This window comes from Opisthocomus hoazin, chromosome 6, assembly GCF_030867145.1.
Source record: "Opisthocomus hoazin isolate bOpiHoa1 chromosome 6, bOpiHoa1.hap1, whole genome shotgun sequence".
Classification (NCBI taxonomy): Eukaryota; Metazoa; Chordata; class Aves; order Opisthocomiformes; family Opisthocomidae; genus Opisthocomus; species Opisthocomus hoazin.
In genome coordinates, this window is record NC_134419.1 from 79,789,389 (window position 1) to 79,810,092 (window position 20,704).

A 20,704-nucleotide genomic window follows, 5' to 3' on the forward strand; every position below is an offset into this window, starting at 1 on the left:
GTAATCTCAGTGCCAATCTCAATGCCACAGAAACACGATTTAGGAAACGACGTTATGAGTTATTACAGGCTATTAGATTTTTTTTGTTTCCTTTTTAACTAAGGTCTGTCTTCAGAATAAAAATTAGGTGCAGAAACTTTGACTGGCAATCACACAAACACAATCTAAATATTGTCAAGAAAGAAGAAAGTTGGCTGCTTTTGTTACGGCTCAAAATCTCCAGTTTTAACAATCTTTGTGACATTTAAGGTTTGCCAGAGACTACACAACATCACAGGTAACATTATAGGTAATAAACACTGTTCTAACCAGCAATCTGCTGGAGATTATAGGGAAGAATTATTATTACTTGTTGCCGCTTTCAGTGAATTTGTCCAAAGCTACAGACAAAATAATCATCATGTTTTGGATGTTTCTCAACTTCAGGGCAGAATTAAGTGCTGGATTTTTCTTCTGACACTGCACAGTCCAAAAAAACCCAAAAAAAACCAACAAAACAACCAATGCCGTTATTGGTACTACTGCTCCTTTAGCTCCTTTTTTCCCCAGAAAGGGGCTGAATACCTTCGGCCAACTCTGCCATTTCCCATCTCACTCGCGTGCTGCTTTGCACAATCAACTTCTGAAAAGTGTCGGCCTAAAATAGCCACACGGCCACCGGAGCACTGAGCTTTTGGGGAGGAGAAACACTGATGTTGTTCAGCCTTTTGAGTTATCAAATAAAAAGAAACCCCAAGGGTTTACATGCCATTTTTTGCAGAAATACCACGTCCCAAAGTATAGGAGATTATCTATTGGCCACCATCAACGTGGAGCAGGAGAATCAAATGCGGGATAGAGAGAGGTTCCTCTGACAAGTTGAATAAATCCAGATCAAGAGATGTTTGTAGAGCTCTGGGTCTGGCTTGAGCCTAGTGCTTCTAGGCTTCAGATTTGTGCCTCCCCACTTCAGCTGAGCCTGCAGAAATACAGCCAAGGACATTGACAGAGCGACCTTCCCTCTGCTGAAGCTGGATGATGCCGTGCCGCTGGTGCCTGCTGCGTGCACCTGAGAGGGACCAACCCAAGAGCCCACCCAGGCAACAGCACAGCTCCAGGTACCACCAGGGCAACCACACGTGAAAGCTTGTTATATTTTTTCATTTCATATCTAAATGTATAAATGAGGATTGAGGACCAGCTGCTGCATTTCTCACTCAGGAAACACCCTGATGGACCTTAGCAGGTCCAAGCTGCTGAAGAGCATGGCAGTCTGTCCTGGGCGATGCTATACCGGCAGCTTCCAGCAGAGATATGAATAATTAAGGGATTTGTTTTTTCCAGTGACAGTTGAGGAAAGTAACACAGCTTGTGTATGGGTGAGGTGTTTTCTGTTCTTAAGCAACAAACCTTTTAAAATCTGTATAAGAAACCAGATTAGCCAATTGAAAACAGGAAGGGTTTGTTTTTCCAGAAGGGAACATGTGAAAAGACGCTTTTAGTGGAGAAAAAAACACGCTGGTGATGCTAAAGGCCCTCTGAAGCCCTCTCTGTGGTAGCCAGATTTGATAAGATTGTTAAAATTAAAAACATAATGTATATATCCCCACTGCTGTTGTAGTGTTGATTCAAACCCGCAGAATTGTTCCTTCTGATTTTATTTCTGCCTGAGACTGTTTCCAGCAGGTTTTCCGCCAGGCACCTAGCTGGAAATATTCCCCACAGCTTCCCATCCAGATAGTATTAATATTTTCTCCAAAGGCATGTATCTCCACAAGGCTTTGCTACACTTATGAGTAGTAATTAAAAGATTCAGAAAACCTTCAGGACTACACCCACACACAAGAACCACATGGCAACCTGCTGCTGCTGAGCCCCTGATAATAGCCTAATTAATTTTCTATAAAAGTAGAAAGTTGAATAACCACCTCTACAAATCCGGCTCCGGTTTTGCTCCTTCCTGACCATCCCAGCCACGTGCAGACAGCTGCTCTCGGGGAGGACGGAGGCACACCCCTGGTACGGGGACAAGGGCCAGAGCTTTGCTGGAAGAGATGGCTTTGTACAGATTTTATTGGAGTGGAAACCTTTTACTAAATACCTCTCCCAAGTGCAGGACTTCTCCAGTAAAATGTGGCTGGTCTACCTGCAAGCACAGGCTGGTGTGGGTCTTGCTCTTGTAGGTTCTCCTGCAGGTTAAGTGAGCACCTGGAGCTACAGGGCCAGCACGAGGGCACAAAGCAGCCACCTCGTGCAGAGAAGAGAGCTACTGATCACCAAACTGCAAACAGAGAAGGCAATGCCTTTGGGCTTCAGTCACCCAGTTTCACCCCCGCTGAGTGTGCAGAGAAGAGCCATCCAGCACATCTCCATCCTCATGGCAGAAGCGGTCTGTCCTCAGCACCGTCGCCCCGCAAGGTGAAGGACTACTACAAGTTTTCAGAACGGGACAATACCAGAGGGACAGCCAGGACCTGCATCGCTCTGCAGGGAATTGACTCAGAGAGTAGCTTTCATCCAAATTAAGATGGAAACGGGACTAATGGATGGGGTCAGACGCGTCGTATGAGGACGCACACCATAGCAGACACACCCCTGTGCTCCTCTGCATCGGGCAGGAGGCAGTGAGGGGTGAGCCCCGAGCCAAGATGGGCCAGGAAGAGCCAAGAAGAAGGTCAGGTCCAAATTAGCCCAAAGTGAAAACAGAGAAACAAATTGAAATGTTAGAATAGCATAAAAACCATTTTGTTTAATTTACAAATGGCTCTATTATCTACTTTGCAATCTTTGTAGTAATGGCAAAGAAAGGATAAGAGCATCAGACGAGAATTATAGGGTAATGTTATTCATAAGCAAGCCTTATCTCTCTCTGCACAGCTTGCATATTTTTTATAAATAGCTAAATTCTTTAACCATTCAAGGTTTGGCAGCTAAGAGATTCATGTCTCACCTCGTTTCTCAGAGGAAATAGATTTATGTCTGCCATATAGCCAACTTCTAATTAGTCAGGGGTCCTCAGCTTGGTGATTTGGATGAACCCTCCACAGTACTGAGTCACCAGGAGCGTGAATACCAGAGCCCAGCCACTGCCACTCACGGGAAATCCCAGGCAGCATTTCAAAAAGGAGGAGGCAACTTGCTGACAAAGCACCGCTTCCGAGCTGCCTTCTCTCAAGGAAAACACTCCCTCCCACCGCTGGATTAGGTGATCCAAACAAAAAAAGGTCCATTTTCTTCCCCCTTCACTTCCCCACATGCAGATTACATTCTTCAACAAAATAAATGGATGAATTTCAGCAATTCTGAAGATATTCATATAATCAGGCATAAGAACAGTTTTAGAAGCTTTAAATATGAAGAATCTATTTTCTTAATATGCTTTAAATTGCAGATTAAAGTAGGCCACTGTCATTATGACTTTACTGTCTACTTTAAAATTTTGCATGGTTTAAAGTAGTACTTTATTTTTTCACTGATAACTTCCAAAAAGTCAAGCTGAGAGTGGTTTCCAGGGAATAAATCATCTAACTGCTATAAACATTTTCTTTAAAATTGCTTTTTCCACTGTTTACTAGACCTTTTATTTTGAAGAAAGCAGTTTAAGGAATTTTTCACTGCAGTTTTACTGATTAATAATTAAGCTTGTGTGGGTTTGACTATTTCTGTGATTTCCAAAGGCAAATCTTCTTATTGCCTCTCTGATGCTCAGCCACAGAAAAGAGTAACTTGCATTCCAAAACAAGAGAACAATGGGAAAACAAAGCGTTAGTAAGATAACATTGATTTGTTTAAAATTAGACTTTCGTCTTGAGGAAGCCTCTTGGCGTGCTGCTGACTGGCTGCCTTCACACAACATTTGCCACTACGATATTGGAGTGAAGCTTCCCGAAGGCAGAGCCCTCACAGGAGGCAGTGCCTAACTAATCTGTGGCGGAGCACCCATGCAGACCAGGTGAGTCTGGGGGCCTCCTCCCCACCCCCTGCCACTTTTTCTGGGTCCCGAGGCTTTGCAGAAATAACAGTTAATGGCACTCCAGATGAGAGCAGGAATGCAGGTCTGAGGCAAAGGGGCACTGGAATAAATTGATGATCTGAGGAGACAACTAAGAAAGATTTCATTTATTTTATTTTTTACCTATCTAAGCTGAATTTGGTTAGCCTTTGCAAGCTTTGTTATGAAAAAATCAGGCAACAAAACTTCATACTCCAAGCTAAGCAACACGCATGCGCAGAAAGGTGTCTGGGTAGCCTAGTCAGGAAAATAATTTTTAAACACAACAGGGAATACCATCCTTATTTTATAATATAGGGAACTGAGGCAGGCTGAAAGCCTTGCCCTGGGTAGCACAGGTAATTTAAGATCCAATGTCTTAACTCCGTTATCCTTAGCCCTCATTTTATCAAGCGACTGGGTTATCTCTTGCCTTCTGTTCTTCACTGGATGGTAGGTTTTCAGTATTTTGCTGCTTAGCAATGGGCCATAGCCATTGTGATCTAACACAAATCCATCTGATATTTCAATAGAGACAATGAAAAAATAGACAAGAAACAAAAATTAGAGATTCTTTGTAACATGTTCATAAATGAAGGAATAAAAGTATGTGACAAAACTCTGAAACAACATCCAATAATTGGCAATATTTACAAGAGATACATCGCTAATGGTTCATTAAACTTTGCAATACCTTCAATTCACTCATTTTGTGAAACTGGAATTATTCATAAGACAGTTTATTAGAGCAGATTAATATTCATTGGACAGTTGGCAGAAGATGTATGCTTAAAGTCTCTGAATTGTTTTGCAAAAGATAAAAGCCATCATTTTGTGAATTTTGGACAGCGAACTGATTGCAATCAGTATTACCCAGAAGTTCATTAGAGACTGAAATACCCTGTGTAGAAAGGCATCATTTAAGTTAATCACTACCTGGTTGTCAGGCAGACAAGGGCTTGTTGAGTCCAATGTTTTATAGTCTTGGATCGCACATTACATCTCTCTGGAAAGCAAGGATTTAGCAGTGTGTTCATGCCACTAACAAGATACAGCTTATTAGAAGTGATATTTGTGGTTTACACAAACTCTGATATAGCCAATTCCTGAAGTATTGGAGAAATAGCGGTTTCCAGACTTGGAGCAGAGCAGCTTAGACCAACGATCTTCTGGGCTCCGAGACAGCTCTCCCCGCCTTCCCTCAGCGACAGCTAGAACACAGACGTTATTTACTAGCGAGGTGTCGGGTTCAACAGGGCTTCTGCAAGCTCGGTCCCTGACTCTGCTTTGTTTCTGCGTTCCCTTGAACCATTGGCACGCCAACGCGGCGAAGACCCCCGGGAAGCTCGCACCGCGGGGCTGCCGAAGGGCTGGTGCTGCGGCTGCTCCAACGACCGCTACACACGCCGGCGTAGCCTTTGAGTACTGAACGTGCAGAGACACCCGAACAAAAATCAGCAGAAGGGATGTGTGCAGTTAACGACGGGCAAGACGGCACCGGAGCACCCATATGCAAAACGCGAACAAGGCAGACACACAGAAATGAGCGGTTTGCTCCCTGTGGGTTATAAACACGAGCTGGGGGGCCGGCAAGCACCCGGACCCCAGCCCGCAGGGAGCACACGCTGCCAGCACAGGAATGCCCCATCCAGCACCTCTGCAACTCCACAGATCATTTTTCTGGTGTAAAGCAGCAGATTAGCAGTTCTTAAAAAATATATCTCAGCATTAATCCATCGATACGCATTACTTCGTTCTCTTCTAGCATACATAAACAGTGCGTACTGCTAAGAAATATTTCTGCCTATGCATGGCTCCAGTTGATCACGGTAATCACGTGGAAACTGAAAAAGTAACCGTCTCCTTGCCTGCCCCAGCCACTCGACAGGACCATCCCTTCTGTACCAGCGTCAGCCATCAAGGTGGGGGCTGAAGAACAAGCAGGTATAAAACTGTCAAGTACAAAAAGAAAAAGCAGCAACGCTCTCATTGCGAGACGACAGGGAATAAGGAAAACATGTCTTGGATCAATACAAGAAGCATTTGTGCTTCTAGAAGTTGTCTAATTCAGAAATCTCCAAAATTACAAATGTTGCCTCGTGCATGGCAGTGACTGCTGCTGTCTGTCACGGTAAGTGGGTCCTTCTCTCAAGTCTGCCACTACTCATGCACATTTTTTCCGGCTCGACAGCACCATGACACTCCTAAATGAGCGTTTTCTTTTATTTGGTGTTGCCCCACAATGAAGACAGAACATTACCTCGCAAATAAAGCAAGCGCACAGCGTGCACGCCTTCCTCACAGCCTGTAAAAGGGGACTGCACTACGAAATCCACTGCTCCTCTGTTATTGTCAATAAATCTCACTTTTAGGTCTCTTCTCAGCAATGCATTTAATGCAGGTTTCACAGTTGGCTGCATAAATCACACTGTGCAAAATTACCTGATAGCAGTTAATTAATGATGACAGCTGAAAATGAATGCGTCCTGCATCATCATATAAGGCTTTGCTCAGGAAAAATCAAACTTGATTGCGGCTTCATTAGAAGAAAAATGCTTTGTAATACACCAGCCCTGGCTGCACCTCAGCCAGCAGCACATCCCCAGCGAGGCCAGGGGTCTGCTCATGAGGAAAAGCCCCGAGGTTTCTGAAATGGCGTGCTGGAAAGCGCGTGCCCAGAACCAGCATTCAGACCTCTGCACTAAGCCCGTCACTCAGCATCCCACCTGCTGTTGCCTTCCTCCCCTCCAGGCTCAGGCAGGAGCCCAGACAGAAGCCAGCACCTTGCACCGACCGAGACCTCTCCCCTGGTGATCGGGGATGGACCGTCTGCTCCCACAGCAAAGGATTTGTCAGGAAATCCAGAGCAGAAGCCAGGCAGCCTGCCTGCTCTGCTCCCGGTCCTGCCTTTGCGGCTGCGTGGCGCGGGCGAGTCGGGGACGTCAGTCATCGATGCTGCTGCACTGTCCGGATGCTCACAGGAGCTCTCGGACCATTCAGAGCATGTCCTGTAACCTCACTACATGAGCATAGAGACTCAGTCTGACTTTTCACTATAGTTTGCTCTTTTTTTACTATTTCTGCTGCACACACCCAGGGCAGAATCGCCCTTGCTGCAGGGGAGCCTAGGGCAGCGCCAGCCGCTGTGCCACGAAGCCCCCAGCCAGCTGCCCATGGAAGCACCATCCCCGCGGTATTCCTCGACACGAGGCCATTTCCACCGGCCGACAGCAGGGCTGAGGAACACCCCGGCTCAGGCTGTCCCTGCCACCTTCCTCCCTCCAGCCTTGGTGCTCCCCACGCAGCAGGGCAGGGGCTCTGCTCCCCCGGCAGCGGTACCACCGTTTCATCAGGTCTGTCTTCTGCGTTCACCAGAAAAATCACACACACTGGGGTCAGGGCTTCACCTTGAGTAGTGGAAAGATGATTCTCAGGTATTTTGAATTTCTTTTTTTCTTTAAGCTTGAACATGCGCCTTGAGAAAGGGTAAGCCCTCACCTCCCCCCCTTTTCTAAACACAGAGGGCTTGGAGAAGGGTACAGTGCAACGGAAAGTCAGATCAAACTAAAGAGAAAAACCCTTTGCATAGTCAAATCGGTAGCTAATTTCTTACAATACTAACAACATAGAAGAAATTTTAAAAGTGAGCTTTGAGGCTTTTTCTCCCACCATCATCACTTGCGACCCACATAGTCTAAGTCATAGTGTTATTCCACGGGAATCCTTGAAACCAGAGAACTTAATGTATGTATATGCAAAATCAACGCACATCTGAATTTCCTAATGAGGACAGAGCTATCCTAATAAGCCTATTTTTGGCCTAGGTATTTATAACTATTCCTTACTAAATTGAAAAGAAGTAACAGTTTATAAATTCATCCAGTATTTGCATAAAATGTGTGGCTAGAGCTAATGTTAATGAGTTCATAATATTATTGTGCCTAAAAAAAAAACTCTTTCCCTATCTACAGGAAAGCAAACAGCAGTTACTCAGTGGCCAAAATCCCCCATACTCTCCTAGTTTGAGAAGGGAGGAAATCCACACTCATAATTGGTTATTTTCACCATTTTCACCCCAAAACCTGCTCGCATACTGGTGCCGCACAGCAGCAGCTCCCTCCCAGTGCTCTGGCTCCTCACGAAGCAGAGGTGCAGAAGCACTTGGGAGGGGACATCTCAGCGAAGACCCACTTCAGCAGCCTGAAGGGCTGCAGGTGAAGCACTGCACCTTCAGAAGGGAAATTCAGTACCGTGCTCAGGTTGAGCGCTGACACAACTCGTCGCAATGTGGAGTCGCGATAGGCAGCCGCACGCACATTGCGCCGCAGCCAGGAGACCCCCAGAGCAGCAGGGACGGGAGCACACCGGGTCCTTGCCCGGTGCAGGGCAGGATGGTGCTAGGTTACCTCCCAGCAGGTGAATTGGGCTCCCCAGTTCAAGAAAGATGAAGAGCTACTGGAGAGAGTCCAGCGGAGGGCTACAAGGATGGTGAGGGGACTGGAGCATCTCCCCTACGAGGAGAGGTTGAAGGAACTGGGCTTGTTCAGCCTGAAGAAGAGAAGGCTGCGAGGGGACCTTATAAATGCCTACAAATATCTGAAGGGTGGGTGTCAGGAGGATGGGGTCAAGCTCTTTTCAGTGGTGCCCAGCGACAGGACAAGGGGCAATGGGCACAAACTGAGGCACAGGAAGTTCCGTCTGAACATGAGGAAGAACTTCTTCCCTCTGAGGGTGACGGAGCACTGGAACAGGCTGCCCAGGGAGGTTGTGGAGTCTCCTTCTCTGGAGATATTCAAGACCCACCTGGGCAAGGTCCTGTGCAGCCTGCTGTAGGTGACCCTGCTTCGGCAGGGGGGTTGGACTAGATGACCCACAGAGGTCCCTTCCAACCCCTACTATTCTGTGATTCTGTAATTACCTTCCAGGCATCCCCTTCGCCATCATTTATGCAAGATCATTTCAGAGAGGAACAACAGACACAGGCAAACCACAGATAGCATTAAAAAAACAAAAAAAAGGACTTCTCTTTGCCAGTCATGAGGAAGGTCTGATAGCACCCTCACGCCACACCTAAGACTGGTAATTTTTAGTCATATCACTGTTTCCTCCTACACTGGACTCAGTGGCCAGGAGGCTGCCGGAGGAAGCAGAGCGTGGCAGGGTGCTGATAACACCCTGCAACCCGGAGAGCAAAGAAATGGTCCACAAGAGCTGAGCCCAGCCAAGCAGCCACATACCAACAGGAACCATCAGACCACCCTATACCCTCAGAGCCACTCACCAGGACAGCAGAGCAGACTTTCCACTCACCGGGACAGCAGAGCAGACCTCCCACCCAGCACCCTCCTCTCCCCAGCCCTCTTATCCCCTCCGGCTGTGGCTTTTTTTCTCATCAGTGGGATTGCCACCAGGTGCCAGCGGTGAGGGCAACCACCCACCCTGCCCTGACCCTCCCGCTTCTCCCACCTTCTAGAACCTGCTTGAGACTGCTTTAGCCCCCAGACCTTTAAAACTCTTTGCTCTCTTGTGTCAGGCGAATGGCTGCTGGCAGCAGAGCTGCAGAAGTGCTGCCCAGGTCTCCTCCAACCCCAGCTGCAGACCCCCATCTCCAGCTTCAGGGGCTGAGAGGTGGTCAGGCAAGTGGCAGCAGCTCGCCAGCACGCACGCCTGCGTTTGCTCTGCACGTCGCACGCTCTCCCTGTCCTGGGGTGAAGCTGGTGGAAAAGGGTGCTTTTCTAGCACGTTTGGAGCTGCTTGGGAGAGATGCTGAGATCGTGCACATGACCTTAATATTTCCCACTTGGGGAGCAACGTCATTTTCTGCACTCCCAGGCTGTGCTGGCAACATGATGAGAATGAAAGGTGCCAGTTTGCTGGGGAACACCAACCTTTGTCTTTGGAAAGCAGAGAAAGACATGGAGAAAAATCAGATTTTTGCACTTGACGGCCGCAGCGCTGGTCCGTACGGGAGAGGTGGGGCTGGGCACAGATGTCATTACTTGCCTAAGTTCAAGCAAGCTGAATTCACCTGGCTGGGTGTTTTGCACTGCCAAAAATTGCCCTAATCCTGTTGTGCTGGGGGGAGGTGAGAAAATGAAGTGAAAGAGCCCGACAAGCCCCAGGCAGGCTGTGACAGAGAGAAGAGACGACCGAGAGCGACATTTGGAATGAGATGCCTGCAGAAAGCTGCCTCTCTGGCCAGAGGTTTTACAAATGAGACTGGTGTTGTCTGGAAGAAGGGTTTGCCTTTGAGAAAGGGGTGAGAAGAAAGAGACTTTGGGAGGGCTGGCAGGGAAACAGAGGAGCTTTCCCAGGGAAGCAGACATCACCTCTGTAATTGCCATCCATGGGGATGTGCTTATTGCACACGAAAGCTGAACCCTGAAATGTGCCGCTCCAGTGCCGTTCGCACTCCTGCCTTCAGCTCCATCTTCCACCCACGTGAAACGCATGAGCAACGACGCAGGAGACGAGGAAACACGAAGCCTGAGATGCTGCAGAGCCCATCAGCACCGCTGCAGGGAGCGAGAAATGGCCAGGCAATCTTCAGCTCCCCAGGCGCGCGCGGGGCTCACAGGCAAAGCACCGGTGAAACCCACCTCGGCTGCGTGGGACCGTGCTTTTCCTTCGCCTTCTCTTCTCCCTCACAGCGTCTGCTCCGCTGTCTGGGCTCCGTGCCACCATGTTTGGGGTGGGAGAGGCGGGTGGGCAGCAGGGCCGTTCTGCCCGAGGCAGGCGAAGGCTCTGCTGCTGCTCCGCACCGCGCTGGCAGCGTTTGCACCAGAAGTGTTGGATTTCTCCTAACACGGGGCACAGCGGGGATATCGGCTGCCTGCGACAACCGGCTCCGGCTGCCTTCTGGGGACGGCATCTCCGGAGGCAGCGGAGGAGCTCGGTTGCCATGAGCATCGAGTCCTCAGCCTCTGAACTTCAACTACACGAGCAGCGTTTCGGAAAAAATCTTGGGGCGCTCGGAGGGGACTGATGCCACAGAATCGGCGTCACTGGAGGTGCGGTGCTGGCTCCAGGCAGCAGCACCAGCGCTCTGCCGGCCAGGGGAATTGCCGCTGAGCCTCCCGTCCTCATGCGTCACTCTTTCCCATCACTAACAAGTCAGGAGATAATTTTTGCTATTTTTTACTCTCTTTTATAAAAAAAAAGATCTGTAGGTTTCATCTGAATCCAATTACTGCCCATTGCTGCAAGCAATAACCTTCTGGGTTATTTTCTTTCCTGCCCTCCTCTCACGTAGTAGCCCCATCCCTGAATATCTCTGCAAAATGAGTAATCTCTATGAAAATACATTTCCTCTAGCAAATACTATGGGTTTATGGTTTCTGGTTTTGTAACGCCATGAATATCCTCACCACAGATCTATTGTTTCCTTTTTAACTCTTAAAAGGGAGAAAAATGGTTAAGTATTTGTAAAGTCTTATCCTATATCTTCAGAAGTGGAAAATAAATAAAACAAGTTTTATTTCAGGATTTTTTTCAGGTATTCCCTGGGGCAAAATTTTGAAGCAGCAGCAGAGTCAGGTTGTATCATGCATGAACAGTATCATACATCTCTCTCTCTCACTTACGTTTCACTGTTTAAAATCATCCCAGCAGAAGTCCTTTTAATTTTACATGTTGCATTAATTTCAAGACAAGCACATGCATTATGGCTAGAGTCTGCTGAGTCAGGAGTATGTACATTTTTTTTACTTTTACCATTATTCCTTTATGGTTTCACAAAAACTGAGTCTTGTTGTAATTCAGCCACCCAGACTGATACCGTGCAATTTGGCACAGAGTCCTTCTTTACAGCTCTCTCCAAATTCACCTCTGCCTACAAGTAGGTGTCTTTCGTTATGGCTGACATTAATACTGAATGAACTAACAGCTGCTGCTTGCTAATGAGCCGGAGCAAGAAGGGATCTCTCTCGGCGTCTGCAGCTTCAGGCTTGGCAGCGTGCCTGCCCAAGTGTCTGAGAAGGGATCTGGCATGCTAGAAGCAGGGGTCTAAAATGTTTTCAGTCGCGTTGACTTGCAGCAGCATTTCACGCACAGACAGCGGGAAAAGCAGGAACACGTGTTCGCTCCATCTACAGCCCTGCAGTGGAAGTGAACACGTCTACGTGATGGTGACACCAGCATCCCAGTGCCCGTAAGCCTCTGATATTTCCTCATCTTCCTACATGCAATGTTACAACACAACCAACCCAGCAGATGAAGAGAAAAAGCAATGGATGTGTTAAAGAAGACGGTGAGCACATGGACCCAAGCCAGAATCGATGGGGACTTTGCCACTGGCGGCAAACGCTGAGGGCCAGCTCGCCGAGGGACCCCATCCAGGCTGCAGCCCGTTGCCAGAGGCACCTGGGGGTAACTGTAAGCTGAGGAACTACACAAGGGTTATTTTCAGTTTCTGTTAAACCCCACCGAGATCAGTATCAAGAGCCCGTCGCCCTCAGTTAAGCACACACTTAATTTACACTGACTGTGGTTGACATATTTAAGTGCTCTGAGTCAAAACCCCATTTGCTCTCCCTGAAATGTCATTTTCAGGAAAATGAGGGAGCACCGAATGTGACAGTAACTCCGGAAGGTCACAGACAGATCAAAGACATGGAATCGTGAACCAGCTCATGATCTTCTACCACACATGATGGTAGAGAGCAGTATAATTAACTAGTGTCGAAATAGCTAGCAGTTACAATTTTAGGAGTGTTTATGTGTGTGTATATATATGCATACACACAAGGTTTTACTGTGAGTGATGTTTTTTGGGTTTGTTTGTTCGTTTTTTCCCCCAAACACCACACTTGAAGGAGCCCCTACTTCGCAGACCTTCTATTGCACGCAAACCCCCAACGAGCAGACCTTCCCACAGAAATGAAACATCTTTACCCACTTTCCCCGTTTTTTGTGTGCTTTGCTGTACCTTACCCAAAGTTTCACCAGCTTTTTGAGAAACATCATACAGAATGAATATTTTGAGCTAGACTAATTACACCTAGCGAGTCCGCGTGCGGAGGGCAGAGCATGGCCAGCCCCCTTTCTGAGGGGACACGGAGCGATGCCAGGTAAGGTCAGATCGGAAGGCACTGCAGCTCCCGGGAACCTCACCCTTGCTCTGTAATTCTTAAGAAGCTTTCTTGACTAGGGTCTGTAGGTTTTTAATAATTTCATGAAGATAAATTGTGCATGTATGAAGGTCTCTCCAACCTTTGGAATTCTGATCACCAGCAGCACAATTCAATATCACTTTTTATTAGAGGACAGGCTTAAGCTTAAGGCTGTAGTTAGCCAGGCTTATATGGACAACTGAAACTAAACCCAGACGAAACACCGACTTGATTATTTTAAATAAATGAGGACTTTAAAAGCAGGTCCCATAGTCAACAGCATTCAGCTGAACCTTAGCAATGCCATTTGTACCACGTCCAAAATAGAAGCAAGAGGCTGATGACCTGGAGCCTGAGGGGCCCGGAGCAGAGCATGGTTGCAAGGCAGACTCAGCACCACGAAACAGTCATTTCTGACACTGATCTGAAAAACAGGAGAAAAACCCAGTGAAAGTGTTCTTTTTCAAGAGCATAACAGCAAAGTTTCTGACAAGTTCAGTGTTTTTTGCAGCATTACAATTTTCCTTTAACTAGAGAAACATTTCCCCAGGAACATTTTCCTGTCTAAAGCAGACTAAAGATGTCAAGTGAAGCAGAGATTATTTCTTCTGGAGCACAGTGGTTTAATTTCTGACGCATTTCCGTGATTTACATTGACTATTCAACAACTGAGAGACAGAGGGCTTGAGTTTATCTCTCCTTCAAACCTAGTTGATGTTACTTAGCAAGAAATTCAAGTGAGGATGTTTTTTGGGGCAGTGGAAGAGTTTGGTGAAATAAATTTTTCTACGATAACCTGAATTATGAATTAGAATGACTTAGTTACTGTGCTGAAAAAAGATCTTTGAGACATTGTCTCTTTTTAAAATTCAGAAATGTATTAAATTTGTCAGATAACTTTGAAATGCAAAGCAAGCAGGTTTTATTTCTCCATTTTGGTGGAATAAAGCACCATGGAATCAGGTTTTCTTCCTAAATACCATGGGACAACGTGAGCTGGTGCAGTCTGAATGCAAAGCAGGGAACCACTTAGATTAGAACAATTAGTGCAAAAAACATCTGCATCTCTTGTTAACCATAGGGACCATCTAGCAAATGTGTTTTTTTTTTTTAACCGCTAATTGGAATTCATTAAAATAACTTTGCTTCACAGTAAACATTAAAGACATTTCTGAGTTTTTTATTTTCATGTTTACCTTGGCAGATTCCATCTGGTTTAGGCTATTCTGAACAACAGCTACTCCGAGTAGGAGACCGCACGTTTAAAGAGCTCCTTGCTGCTAGCAGCTTAAGGACACCAGCTGGCCTTAACGCCCGCCTTGCCTGGTCCTAGGGCATTGCTACCATCTAAGGTTACACCCTTGTGTCACACAAGGACTTCTCCATTTTGAAACCGCATGAGCAGGGTTGTTAGGGAAAAAGCATTTTGGTGTTCATCCAAATCAGTTACACATCAAAGACGCCTTTACAGTAGGAGGATTATTAACGTTTGAGACAGCTGATAACACACACGAGCTATCTGAGTGAAATGTCCGAGTCATTTATAAGTTCTTTTGGTTGGAGAGACTTTAGGTAGGTGGATTGTAAACGTGGCTGTAAGGGGCACATGGGCAGAAAAGGCCCACGTGGTGGGTTACAGCGTGTAGTGTACTTTTAGGAAGCCCCCTCCAGCTTACCTCAGAGAAATGCTGGCAGCTCTGGCAGCCCTGGATGATTTCTCACAGAGATTTGAATTACTCATCAGCGCAGAGAACTAGATGAAATCAAACATAGTACTTATTACTCGATGATCACAGTTACAAAGGCTATTAGGGAGGTACCATTTACGACTATAAAATAAAAACATTAATCTGCTTCCTATAGAGAGGTAAGATCACAGAATCACAGCATGGTCGGGGTTGGCAGGGCCCTCTGTGGGTCACCCAGCCCAACCCCCTGCCCAAGCAGGGTCACCCAGAGCAGGCTGCACAGGACCTTGTCCAGGCGGGGCTGGAATATCTCCAGAGAAGGAGACTCCGCAGCCTCCCTGGGCAGCCTGGGCCAGGGCTCCGTCACCCTCAGAGGGAAGAAGTTCTTCCTCGGGTTCAGCTGGAGCTTCCTCTGCTCCAGTTTGTGCCCGTTGCCCCTTGTCCTGTCGCTGGGCACCGCTGGAAAGATTCTGGCCCCATCCTCCTGACCCCCACCCTGCAGATATTTAGAGGCATTTCTAAGGTCCCCTCTCAGCCTTCCATCATAGGAGAGATGCTCCAGTCCCCTCATCATCCTCGTAGCTCTCTGCTGGACTCTCTCTGGTAGCTCCTCATCTTTCTTGAACTGGGGAGCCCAGAACTGATGAAGAGGTCCCTTCTCCTACGTGGTGTTTCATCATAACACCTTTGCCACGGTGACTGCCTTGCCCTCTCCAGGCTTTGGAAATCACAGAGAACCAGGCACATGGGAGTTTGAGGCTGAAGGAATTTCTGGTGATGTGAGTTGGTGCCTTTGCATGAGGTATTGCCAGCGGGGCTCCCAGCAAAAGGATGCTCCCAATGCCCATGTTGGGAAGCCGTGCTGGGACAGCCGGAACGTTTTTGATGCAGACCCTGAAGCTCGGTGGTTCACCCATCCACATCAGGGCTGCACTGGGACGGGTGCCCTGTGGAGGGTGGACCCTGCATTTGCTGCTGCTTCAAGCCAGGTACCCCGCTTTTCCCTGTATATCCTGCAGAAATCCCAGCGATGTCTATGCCTCAGCACAAATAATGAAGGTGAGATTTAAGTGGCGTTGCAGAAAGCAGCTCTCCACCCCAGTGAGCCCCCTGAGCCTGCCGTTCCTCTGCCTCCAAATGTGAGGACACAATAAGCCCGTGAGGTCTGCTTCGAGAGGGAAGCCTGCAGTACGTGTAGCCAATGTGGAGCCTTGTTTTTTTAATCCCTCGAGCACAATGTGCGTTTGGAAATCATACCCATACACTAATTCTGAATCCTGTGCCTGAAGGAAAACAGAGCAAGGGCAAGATCAAAGAAAGTATTAAAGTTACATTCTGCATCCTTGGTAAAGTGGTGCGTCTCCATGCCCTGAAGAATACCCTCAATAGGGTCGCTTAATCCTCTTCGTGTCCCCAGAAAGGTTAAAAGAAAAAACATACAAGAGAACATCAAAGCAAACAAATCACAGTTTAAAGTCAACATACCACTGCCTAGTTTACCCCATGTTTGTGATAATAACGTCAAAATCACTTCCCCAGGTAAGGTCCCTCGGGAGCTGTATCGAAGTGCCCTCCTTCCAGCGGGTCACACAGCAGCTCCCACTTGGTGTGGGCTTTCCGTCATCCCGACCCGGACCCACCACCCAGCAGCCAGAGCATCCTCCCGGCACGCTCTGCTCCGGCTCAGCCTCCCTTCACCTTGCAAACCGCCTCTCACTCTCTGCTTACAAGCGCCCCGTCTTCCCACCACGCTGGCAGGGAAGATGCACGTTCCGTAATCGTTTCCCATTACTGTCACTAGGACGCAAGCCTGCAACATTCCTTGGGTTGCAATCTCCATAATGGTCAAAATATGCCATGCGCAGCTTTCCGTCACGAGCACAAAGCATTTACACATAGCAGTGCTCACAAAAAGCGCTGAGAAGTAACATAATATTAGTTCTAATTCCTTTCAGAATGACACATTATTACAAGGATATTAGCTGAGGTTTCCAATTTTTCTAGTTCCTCTGATTTAGGAAAGCAATGTTAAGATTTCTAGAGACTGTATATGAATAATTTAGCAATCGCTCAATTTGTCTTTGAAATACACCCCTATTTGACCGGGATCAAGCAAATGTGACACTACCTTGACACATCACATCACAAAAGTAAATGAGTAAATTTATAGTTAAAAGGTAGATTAATCCCTATAAATCTCAAAATATGGATTGGTAGGTCTTAGAGCTGCAACCCCAAGTATGTATGAGACGCAAACTTTTTGTGACTGATGGGTTGAAAGACTGTATTACAGGGTTGGGAGGCATCCTATTACTGCTGATTTAGGCTGAGAATCCAATGGAAACTGCCTAGCACTGGGCACTTTAAAAATCAGAAGATGTCATTATGAGTTTAAATAAAAATTTAGAGCCCACATTCACTTTCTTCTCTCTGAAAGCGATGACATTTATGAATAAGGATTTCGAAAGGAGAGTGTGTCATTTGGAAGAGGGCATATCAAAGGAGGACCTTGCAGCCAAGGCAAAGCCATAAAGTCAGGAGCAAGACTCGGGTGAATGGAGGCATTCGCTCGTATGGAAGCATTTTAAGAGACACTTTCTCATAAGAAATGAGGACAGGAAGGGAATTCACATGCAGACAAGCTGGCAGCGTTCGTTTGAGCCGTATACGCAGGTAGCAACAGGATCACTGACATTCAGAGAGGCAAAGCCGAGCTGGCAAATCACCTTTTTACTTCCAGCAAAACTTTTCTGGTGTGGTGATTCAACACTTCCCAGTGAAACTCTGTTCACTGGAAGCCCTCGGAATAGATTTAGTATTATAGCATTAGAGGGCTCTAATTCAGCGGCAGAGGATTCATTTGAAACATCACCTTGGATTTGCACCTGGTTGTTATTGCTTGAACTCAGAGGTAGCCAAGGTTCTCGGCAAATCTGCCTCAGGGGAGGGCTGGGAACACAGCTGTGTCTGTAAACAAGCGAACCCAGACGCTGCCCCGATGTGGCGAGCGTAAGAGCCCTTTAAATTCACCAGTGCGTCTTACCTGTTATTAATTTTACAATAGGAGGAAATGTAGAAGTAAAACCCTTGCTCTAAGATTAATGCTTGTGAGCTCAGAGCTAAGTATTATTTACCCATAAATAAAATTATACCGTAGTCATTGAGTCTACAATGGCTGCCCATTACTGCTTTCCCTGCAGCCGAAACGTAATTCTGCAGAAGCACTCCCACAAGCGGGACAGCTGTCTGCTCCTACCAAGTGCTCCCTGGGAAGCAGCTAGAGATATTTCACCGAAAGAACTCTCCAGAATTAGTTGTGACTTGTTTTTTCCAAGAATACCACAGAAACTTTTTTTTTTTTTTTGAGTGAGGGGTGTCCTGTCCATCCTGCTTCCATCCCTAGGTGAATGCTGGACCTACACCCCTGCGCTACTGCCCAACATATCCAGCCTTTGTGCTTTGGCACAGCAACCCCGATGGTTCCCAGGTGTCCTCTATGTGTGCACCTCCTCTTTCACCTGTCCCCGGAATGCTCCGTGTCCTTAATTCTCACAGCTCTGCTCTAGCAGCCAGAGCCTCTGTGCTTTGGGATGCCCTATGGGCCTGCCCCCACTTTCACACTCTTTCATTACAAACTGTGTTCCTGTCATGATGCAGGTATTTTTCAAACTTACCTTCCTGTTTTCATGTTCTGCAAGCAGCTCCAGCCCCAGGCAGCTTTTGAGCTTGGCGCGGGGAAGCCAGATATTTTGCCCGATGAATTTACATCACAATTTCTCTTCCAGTTCACAACTTTTGGCGTAGCTGCTCAGCTATGGCTGTGCCTGGTGCTTGATGCCAAGTCAGGAATGACACAACAGGCTGCTGCCAAAGGGAGGTGTGCCTTGGGGAGCCTGTGCCCAAAGCGGGACCACCAAGTGGCAGGGACACAAGCCTACAAGTGAGGGCTGCAGCTCCTGCGAGCAGGTTTGAAGCACCTCCTTATGGGTGCTCTCCCTGCCATCACCACCTGATTTGGAGCACTTATTTGCCAGTCTGCTAGAGGACAAGAGAGCAAACAGCCATCCCTATGCTGCTGGACTCTGCAGCATCTGCCATCGGTGCCTGAAGGGTATTGGGTGGAGAAGAGGTGCCTCATCCAGGGTGGTGCATCTCCCCTTCCATATGTTTTTGCCATCTCAGCAGGATCTTCACGCTGAGCACCGTGCCCAGTGTGAACCAGAGCTCCATCATCTCAGCGAAGGAACCTGAAACGTTGCCTCCAGCCCTGGCGCAAAGCTGGTGGGCAGCCACCACATCAGTGCCCCAGCCAGACTCCCTGCCCCAGAGGGAGAAGGCCCCACACACAGAGATGTCTCTAAGCACCAGGCACCACCATTGACCCAACCACCTCCGCTCCAGCTGGAAAATGCATTTCTTTGGTGTTGCTGTCTTTGCTGTTAATACCCAAACATATGCCTATTTTAGTTTTCAAATCTTGAAATTCTGCACAGACCCCAGGCTCACTTCCGCCAGTGAAAGCAGAGAGACAACTATTTGTTGTTTTTTACTTACTCATAGAGCAAAATGCTGGGGGTAAGGGGCAAGTCCTTTATGCTTTCTGCCTCGGACCCACATTTAAATCAGCAAGATCCACCCGTGATCTGGCTTCTTCTGTTAGGAACACTGAAACTGTGAATGCTTTGAATTTCAGTATGCCTTTGATCTCTGGAAGCCACTTACCCAAGGCTTCTCACCCCATCTACTCTCTCAGTGGGGCTGAGCCCTCTCTGTTCAGTTCGGTTTTAACATTCACCTTTCATCTGAATGGAAGAAGGTGGGGGCTTCTGATGTGTCAAAGCATCTTCAGGAAAGGCAAGGGCAGACATTTGGGAAAACTTGGAATGTATATTAGGGAAAATTTCTTCACTAAAAGAGATGTGAAGCATTGCAACAGACTGCCCAGGGCAGTGGTAGAGTCCTCGTCCCCGGAGGTATTCAAAATACGTGTAGAAGTGGCACTTCAGGACATGGCTTAGCAGGCATGGGGGTGATGGGGTGACGCTTGGACCTGGTGATCTTAGAGGTCTTTTCCAACCTTAACGATTCTATGGCAACTTCTCAATAAGCCTGCTGCTTTCTGCGAGCTCTATGGCAAATACCTCTCAGGAGAGAAAACTTGCCCAGCTCCACTTCCCTGCAGTACTCCAGGGTCCCGCTCCCGAGCAGGCTAGAGACATCCCCTCCTGCTGTCACCCGTCCGGGCAGCACAGCCCTGCCAGCAGCTTCTCCCTTCCCTGCCATCCCCTTGAGAGCTCCGAGCCACATCTTCCTGCGCAGAAACATCACATTTCAGCCACAGAAGGGTGTGGTGTGAGCCTCACACAAAAGGATTTTTATCAAGAAAAACACTCTCTTTTTTCCAGGAACTGGGGGATGTGCTCAGAGGCCTGATGCCAGCTCCCTAAATAAAATATCTGTAATTTTTACTTTGTATTTAAACTGCTTTAATTGAGTCTTTTCGCAAGTCTGACATTTGTTTTTAAATAAAAAGTTGAATACATCTGCAGCTGAGAATGTTTGGCTGCCAGTGCACACACAGACTATTGAAGGAAGTCTTAGGAAATAGCAGCTTTTTCAGATTTCAACAGCAGAAGTAAACATATGCTTTTAACACTGCTCACCTGCAGTGGCACCTGCTTGCAGCAGACTACAACTCTCAACCGTGTATTTGAAATAAAACCCAAGGCAAAGAGATCTGCCCCTCCTGCTGGAACCAAGTGCCATAAAACCGGCTCTAAAGGCAACGGAGGAGAGGTCTGGGGCTGGAGCAGGGGGCGGTGGGAGAAGGGCAGGCAGGTGCCCAAGGGAACGCTGGCAGAGCCACCGCCAAGGACTTCTGAAAGAGGAGCAGGGACCAAATCCGAGTCCTCCACAGGACCCCTGCCTATTTTTTC